At 43.7% G+C, this 8,484-nt stretch overlaps 1 long non-coding RNA gene across 1 annotated transcript in view; it reads right to left on the bottom strand.

Annotated features, from left to right (window-relative positions):
- Positions 1-921: 921 nt before the first annotated feature.
- Positions 922-8,484, bottom strand: part of LOC308324214 — an 11,093-nt gene continuing 3,530 nt past the window's right edge. The window contains exons 2-3 of the long non-coding RNA XR_013964899.1: positions 1,894-1,941; positions 922-996 (exon numbers count right to left, since the gene is read on the bottom strand). This is a non-coding gene — a long non-coding RNA (uncharacterized lncRNA). The remainder of the gene's footprint in view (positions 997-1,893; positions 1,942-8,484) is intronic.

The raw sequence follows: 8,484 nt of genomic DNA, 5'->3' as shown, positions 1-8,484 counted from the left end.
GTGTGTGTGTGTGTGTGTGTGTGTGTGTGTGTGTCCCAGCAGTAAGGCTGCTGAACAGCTGACCTTGCAATGTATGCACTGACACACTTCACAGTACATTGCTCTTTATTTTGTTTGTCTGTTTGCACTATACTGTTTGTTTGCACTATATAGTCGTCGTTATGTCCTTGTGTATATTGTCGTATAAGACTGAGAATAAACCTGAACCTGACCACCACCATCTGGATCAATTAGAGGTGCAGTGTCTTGCTCCCTCAAGGACACTTCAACACTATAGCTCTGGGGGGGGGGGGGGGAGCCCGCGGGATCCAACTGGGAACCTCATGGCTCCCATTCCAGCCGCTCTATACCGGCCACTCTACCCACTGAACCACTGCCGATATTGCCATACAGTAGGCTTACTGTACGTCCTCCGGCGGGGGGCGTCAGTAAGTGAGTGAGTCAATACAGTCGATACAACAGCAGTGACAACACGCACATGCGTGTGGGGAGGAATCAATTCCCAAAACAACCAAATCAGGCAGAAGAAAACACACAAACATACACTGTAGGATTCAGAGCATGCACTTCTAAGGCTAAGGCCTTCTTTCGGGGAGACGGGGGAGCGACTGACAGGCCCAGTGATTCCTTTTCAATGAGAGGCGTGAGTTTATTTGGACATGTGAGGGTCGATTCCGCAACTTTCACGGCGCGGTCCCTGGCTCGTTTCATGCACACGCCCCCGCGGGCGCCTTATATAAGACCTGGATTGTGGTGAGCTTTTTTTGTGTTTTTCACGCTATACGTACGCGTCCCGCGGGCCCTCATGAGCGGACGATGTCCGCTGACCCCGGGTGAGAACGCCTTGCGTCACTCGGCTGAACGTCTTAAAAAGGAGCCGTATACAGGTTAGTCAGTGAGTGGCCATGTTTGTTTACCTCCTGCTCTGTGTGAAGACAGGGAGACCGGCTCGTCCAACAACGTGCTGTTCTTCCCCCCAACACTGGACTTGAAGATCTACCAGCAGAGAGGGAGGGATGGAGGGGGGGAGGGGGGAGAGAAAGAAGGCGATCGTAAACGTGGTTCAGAAGCCGTCGACGTCGCGCAGTGTCAATTTCGTCGACTAAAACCATGATGGAAAATGTCCGTCCACTGCCCCTTTTTTGACCTGAGATCAGATTCTACAAAATGTCTTCTAAATCATGACATCATGGAAAACGCTGTTTCTATGTCAGTCGTTCTTAGATTTTTTTCAAAAATAGCAGACCTACAAGCTCGTAGCACGCCACTCTGTGAGCTTGTAGATCTGCTATTTTTGAATAGCTAAGCAAACGTAATGCTAACACCGACACGGGTTCCCGCCCCAAAATGGGTTAATAAAATACAAGCTATAAGCTAAGCTATAAGAATAAAACTATGAGTATATTTCGTCAACGGATAAAACTAGACAAAAATGTTAGGGAGGGACTATAGTGGAGAAGAGATCCAGTAGAACTAAAAGACAAGTCAGTTTGTGTTTAAATAAAAACGTCTGGGTTTCCGAGGCTAGTTTGTTTTTTGGTTATGCGGGCATTACGGGCGGCACACTTCGAAAATGGCCAATCTACAAGCTCACAACGCTTGCGAACTTGTAGATCTGCTATAATTTCAGCACAAAGTTACAGTAATAAATCATTGATCATTGATCATAAATCAACATAATGACACCAGCCTGCAAGAATAGACTTCTGTTGACTAAAACAACTGTAGTTTTAGTTGACTTTTTTAGTCAACAAAAACTAGACTAACTATATTTAAAATATGACTAAAACTAAATGGAATTGTATTCAAACATATTATGACTAAAACTGAAGCAGAATTAGCTGTCACAATTAACACGGTTCGTCTAAGTCGCGTCTCCGACCACAAACTCACCGGAGACAGAGGGACGGGCTTCTCTCGCAAATACCTGGGGTTTTCAATCTGAAAGAGAAGGAAAAAACACCTTTACATCTGTCACGCAAACACGCACGCAAACACGCACGCACGCACATAATAGTTCAACCTTCTTCATAACAGAACATGACCGGTGCCAGCCCTCTGACCTCTGGCCTCCATCTGTCATAAACAACGCAGGGGGAACATCAAAGGTCTCGAACTTAAGCGCTACGAAAGCCGCCAAGAGTGTCTTCCCGCATAGAACGTAGGCTGTTTACAGAGAGAGAAGAACGCACCTCGGGGGCCACTTCAAGGCACCGCGAGAGTGGTTGTGTGTGTGTGTGTGTGTGTGTGTGTGAGTGTGTGTGGCACCCCCGTTTCCGTCCGGCGCCCCCCCCCCCCCCCCCCCCCCCCCCCCCCCCCCCCCCCCCCCCACCCCCCCCCCCCCCCGTCCTGACACAGCCACTTTCTGTCAACACTCAGAACCGCCGATCTGTAAGCTATCCCCGCTCCGCTTGTCATCAAGACGTGCGCGCGCCCTCGCCAAACACTAACACTCTCCTCATGTCATGTGATTATATAAGACTTAAATTATAAAACGCAGGGAAGACAGAGAGAGAGGGCCCTAAAAAAGAAAAACACGTGAAAGTGGAGCGAGAAAGAAAGAACCGCCGCGGTATAACTTTACCCAGCGTCACGTCACATCACATCACCGGGATTAGGACACAGAGAAGAACATGCATCTATACAGCAGTGGGTTTTCAACCTTTCTCATATCCATTGTTTCTTCGGCATTTGAGCCACGGGGCCACCGTTTGATGATATGTTGCCTCGTCTCAGACCCAAAATTAAAGAGTATTTTGTTCGTGGGATGATATTTTTTGTCCACAATTCCATGATACGTTGATGTGGTACGCCTTCCGGAGAGATAACAGGCAAACGTTGATCAAAATAAGAATAATTATTTCACAGCCTATAATGCAGGTGTCATTGAACTCCTGAGAGCTCTCTGTTGTGTGTGTGTGTGATACCATTAACCACATTGGCCCAGGTGTCCCTTACACGTATTTTGGTCATTAAAACAGTTTAAAGGTAGAGTAAGTGATTTCACTCAAAAAAAACCTTAGGTTCGTTTTGGCTGTGGGACCTAAGCCTTCGTCCAATCAGGATAGAGAGTCAACCTAAGGTTTTTTGACCCCCAGGGGTTAACTGGGGACAGGGAGGAATGGTCAGCACACTCTATAGTATAGGAATATCACAACAAAACAAAAAAATAAGTGATATTTGAATTAAGTGAAATCACTGACTCTACTTTAAGAGACAAAAATGTCAAGACGTCTAATTGCCAATCATGGACCGGATGCCACATGTGATGACATGCACATTACATGCATAATAGAATTACAAATTATTATTATTTTTTTTGTTATATAATGGGAGAATGGCACTCAAAGCCTAAACTGGTGACCACCACCAGGTGGCGCTGAAAGAGTATAGGCAGATGCCGCCCAGGCGCCCACCCTATAGAGTCGGGTCGGTATAGAGACGTTTCTTCCTAAAGGGGAGTTTTTCGTCACCACTGTCGCAATCATTGTCTTGATTTGACACTTTAATAAAATTGTGGCAGCCACAATCTATGAACTTTTAATGTCTGCGTAAGGCACTAGACGTGACGTCATGTGGCAGCCAAGTCTTTGACTTTTTGTTTTGTTTTGAATATTTCGTTCACAGCAGTTGAACAAACACTATACCAGGCGCCCTCACTTAATTCACACAAGTGTGATTTATTTTAGACTTCTTCACGGGCTACTTTTCTTTTTCTGTCCTCGAGCCGAGCCTCATGTTGGGAGAGATGACAGCCGGGGTTGACGGCAGGTAAACACTTCCACCGCTAATCCCTTCACATGGTGGAGGGGAGGAGAGGAGAGGAGAGGAGTGGGGGGAGAGGAGAGGAGAGAGAGGAGAGGAGAGGAGGGAGAGGAGAGGAGAGGAGAGGAGAGGAGAGATATTATAGGCGTGAAGACAATAAGGAAAAAGGATTGGACTTTGGTGACACACAAGCCACACAAGTCTAATCCAAGAAGAATGGAAGCTGAAAGAGCCTGCAGCTCAGGAGTTAAATGTCCCAGTTTCAGTGCACTGGTTCAGCTACAGAGGGTGTGTGTGTGTGTGTGACTGTGTGTGTGTGGTGTGTGTGTGTGTGTGTGACAGAGAGAGAGAGAGAGACAACACTGCTGCCGCAGAGTGACAGAGAGAGAGAGAGAGACCTTTGACCTTTAAAGCACCTTTAGTAAAACTCTACATAAAATATGTCACTTCAAAATTGCAGTTAGCTCATATTTTAAAGACTAAATATAAATAACATTTCCCGTCCTTAAATATAAATAACAATTCCCCGTCCTGCGCCACACGTCTCACTGAGCCCAGAAAAGGCTAAAAGCCTCTAAAATGTCCACCAGTTTGTGGTAGGCAAACTTCTTCCGCGTCGTCAGCCATATATGCAATATTCTTGTTTCCTATATAACTGTGATTTTGTATAATCCTTTCTGTAATGTCCATGCCCACAATCAGGTGATGTCACCAATTAGTAATTCTCAGCACCTGAGCTGTATTGTTTTGGAGCTCTTTAAGAGTAAGCTCTTTGTCTGTGAAAAACCATAGCACTGACGAAGGTCTGAGGACCCAAACGTTTGCTTTTTAATTGCACCATGAGCAAAGAGCACCATGAGCACAGAGCATGATAAGATAAAAGAAAACATATTTTTCTAAGTCTCAGTCTAAGGAGTTTTACTTATTTTTCTATATACGGTGAGCAAGTCTTTTCCTGTCAAAGCGTCAGCCATTATAGACATTTTTGCTGTGGCCCAGAAATAAAATTAATCATGTTATGTGCAACCTTTTTCCGGAAGGAATATTTTGGCCCAAACACAAACTGTGCTTTAGAGAGAGAGAGAGAGAGAGAGAGAGAGAGAGAGAGAGAGAGATCACATCCTTCCACATGCTTCATTAAAACTTAAGAAAAAATATTAAAACGAGAGAATTAGTTCCCCATATGCTCCCCCACCATATACACAGCACCCCTCCCACAGCTCATGTTGCACAAAAGTCTCTAGATGGTCCACTGTCCTGTAGTAGGCATGTTCTACCCTGATGCGGGCTGCCACCAGCCGAGAGAGAGAGAGAGAGAGGACGACACAAGAAGTCCTACCTACCTCCAGAACAGAGAGTCTGTGGGTCATTGTACCTCAACTGAGGTAGAGACTGAGACACACTTTCTAATTCATTGTAATAAATATAATAATATAAGAACCACATATTTTAATAAATTTGAGTTGTTGATCCCAAAGTTTAAAGAGTTGCATGACAGTGACAAACAACTAATTCTGTTGGGAGAGGGATCTGCAGCACATCTGGCTGCACAGTATGTGACTGCATGTCACAAAATGAGGGACACTTAAAAAAAGGACTATTACCTTGACACAAACCATCTCGACACACCACGGACACATTTAATACTGTACATTTTGACAGTATTTTCATATTGTATTGTGAAATTAATGTTCTATTTGCTTGTTTTCTGTTGTATTTTGTATTTATTTTATTTTGTCCGGTTATTTTGTTGAACTTCATGCTTTGGCAATACTGTAGCTACTATACATTCATGCCAATAAAGCTAACTGAATTGAATTGAATTGAATTGAATTGAGAGAGAGAGAGAGAGAGAGAGAGAGAGAGAGAGAGAGAGAGAGGAGAGAGAGAGAGAGAGAGAGAGAGAGAGAGAGAGAGAGAGAGAGAACACTGCTGATGCAGGGTGTGAGAGAGAGAGCGAGAGAGACAGAGAGACTGCTGCTGGCAGGGTGAGAGAGAGAGAGAGAGAGAGAGAGAGAGAGAGAGAGAGAGAGAGTGTGTGTTTGGGGTCCACTCAGTCACTATAGGACTGCACTAGATGGGGCACATAAACCCTGCATGCAGAATCCTGTAGGTCATAATTAAACAGCCAAAGAAAAACACCAACCAACGCATGGAGGGCAGAATTAGGGCCGTTATACCCATTAATTATTAACATTAGAAAAATAACGCTAAAACTTTGGCTGCACCTTAAATTAAGCCCCCTGCAAGACTGCCTGAGATCCCAGGCCTGCAATCCCAGGAGGTGAAACCCCAAAAGAGTCAACTTAGTGCTGGGATGTATTGTGCTTTTACAACCACTAATTAGAGTCAACCAAATTATTAAACTAATAAAAAGGGCACATATCTGGAACATTGGACTAATCAAAAACAAAACTCAAGGCAAACTTAATTGCTATCTGGCCTAAAACATGATATAAACTGGCAGAGTAGATCTGTTTCCGGTCAAAGATTTAAAAAAAAGCAGAGACCGATCTTGACCAAAGTGACCACAGTCTGGCCATAGAGAAAGGGCGACCCAAGAAGTGCTACAGTATCTACCTCCAGAACAGAGAGTGTGTGGTCACTGTGCCACAGCTGAGGTAAGAGACTGATTTTCTATTAAAAATGTGATAAATGTAATAATATAATTGTATTATTTGACAAACAAACTGATGATGGGAGCCTGTTCAGAGTCAGACTCTCGTATAGCTCGGCATGACGCAAGTGAAATTACTCGGCAGACATTAAATGGCTTCCAACACAAAAACTAAACATTGTATCAACTCAGTTCATTTTCTTCCTGGAAGCAGACAAGTCAAGCTTTCTCTGATGTCTTTTGTTGTCGCACAGTCACAACAGAGAATTTTCAATAAATCATTCAAAAACGCAGTTTTCCCATAGAGAAGTCCAACAACAAAATGGATTTGACTTGAAACCCAGATTAAGGTTAAGATGATATCTACACATCAGTGGTTCTCAAAGTGGGGTTCGGTCCTCGTTCCAAGGGGTCCCCCTGCAGCCAAATGTGTTAATACAGCATCACGATCATTTGAACCCATTTATCGATATGTTATAGCATTGACCGTTCAAAAATAGCGGATATAGTACAATCTCGCAGGGCGCGGCACCGCACTGCATTCGTGTATACATCAGCTACATCTTTAAACGTCTTTCTATTTTATGTCGACAACAAACATGCGGGTATTTTCGGTATGTGGCGTGCGTCCGCTGGCCAAATGCATGTCAATGTGGGGGTCCCCTTTGGGAGATTCATATTAACCCATTCTGACCCTGAGATCAGATCCATACGAGGTTTCCACTGGACAACACACTGGTCTGATTAACCCATTCTGACCCGAGATCAGATTTAAAAAAAATGTCTTGTTCTTCGGATTTTTCAAAGAATAGCAGACCTATACAAGCTCGTAGCGCGCCACTCGGTGGCGCGCTATGAGCTTGTAGACCTGATATTTTTCAATAGCTAAAGCATAACGTGATGCCGACGCCAAAATGGGTTCCCGTTCACAATGGGTTAAACAGATAGAAGCTATAGTACAGAGGCAAAAGGCAAGGCCATAGCAGCATGAGCCATTATGGCACTTTTGGCATTGATCTGTGATGAATCGCATGCTTTAGAATGCCAACCGCTGGCTTGGCTTGAACCATCCACATTTATACCATGAGTGATCAATCTATCAATCTATCCTTCCAAAAAAGAACAGAAAAAACGCTTGCCCTGATTGAGGAGAGGAATCGGATTTCTTTTTATATACCCCCCCGATGACAGGCCGTCATCAGCTGTGATGGAGTATAACCCATTCTGAACGGGAACCCATTTTGGTGTTAGCATCATGTTATGCTTTAGCTATTGAAAAATAGCAGATCTACAAGCTCATAGCGCGCCACAGAGTGGCGCGCTACGAGCTTGTAGGTCTGCTATTTTTGAAAGTATCGAAGAACGACTGACTTTTTTATAGAATCTGATCTCGGGTCAGAATGGGTTGATCAGACCAGTGTGTGTCCAGTGGAAAACCTCGTATGAATCTGATCTCAGGTCAGAATGGGATAAGGTCCACATGGTGAGGGGAACAGACACACACTAAATGGTGTGGTGGGAAATGTAATTTCAATGCATGTAGAAATACTTACAAGTAAATGGCCGCAATTCAAAATCTGCACGAGTAGAAGTACAAAAGTATTGGTAACAAAATGGTACTTAAAGTACCAAATGCAGAATGTCTCATTTCAAGTTTTCAAATGAATAAAAACAGCTTTTAAAAATCTACAGGCTCACAATGGCTATTTTTTCAGATGGCGGAAATGTGTGTATATATATATATATTGCTGAAGTGGTTCAGTGTACAGTAGGTTTTGTACTAATAATAATAAAATAAATCGTAAAAAAATAATAATAATAAAAAAGTAACTAGTAACTCAAGTTTTCAAATAAATCTACTGGAGTATATATATACAAATCGAATTCGACAATACTCCAATAAAGTTGAAAATACTCAAAATCGTACTTAGGTAAATGTACTTAATAGTTACTGCAGTCCACCACATGGCGGAGGGACCAGACTCAGACTAAATGCTGTGGTGGCAACAGAGCCAGACTAAACGTGGGTCTGTGTTGCACATCTGTGTCCATGTGGAGCCAGGACTGTATGTACTGTGCTTGCACTTTTTCTGTTATTGTTA

This window comes from Protomyctophum bolini, assembly GCF_963924005.1.
Source record: "Protomyctophum bolini genome assembly, chromosome: 11".
Classification (NCBI taxonomy): Eukaryota; Metazoa; Chordata; class Actinopteri; order Myctophiformes; family Myctophidae; genus Protomyctophum; species Protomyctophum bolini.
The sequence above is the reverse complement of the archived record's forward strand: the minus strand, read 5'-3'. Positions and strand labels throughout refer to the sequence as shown.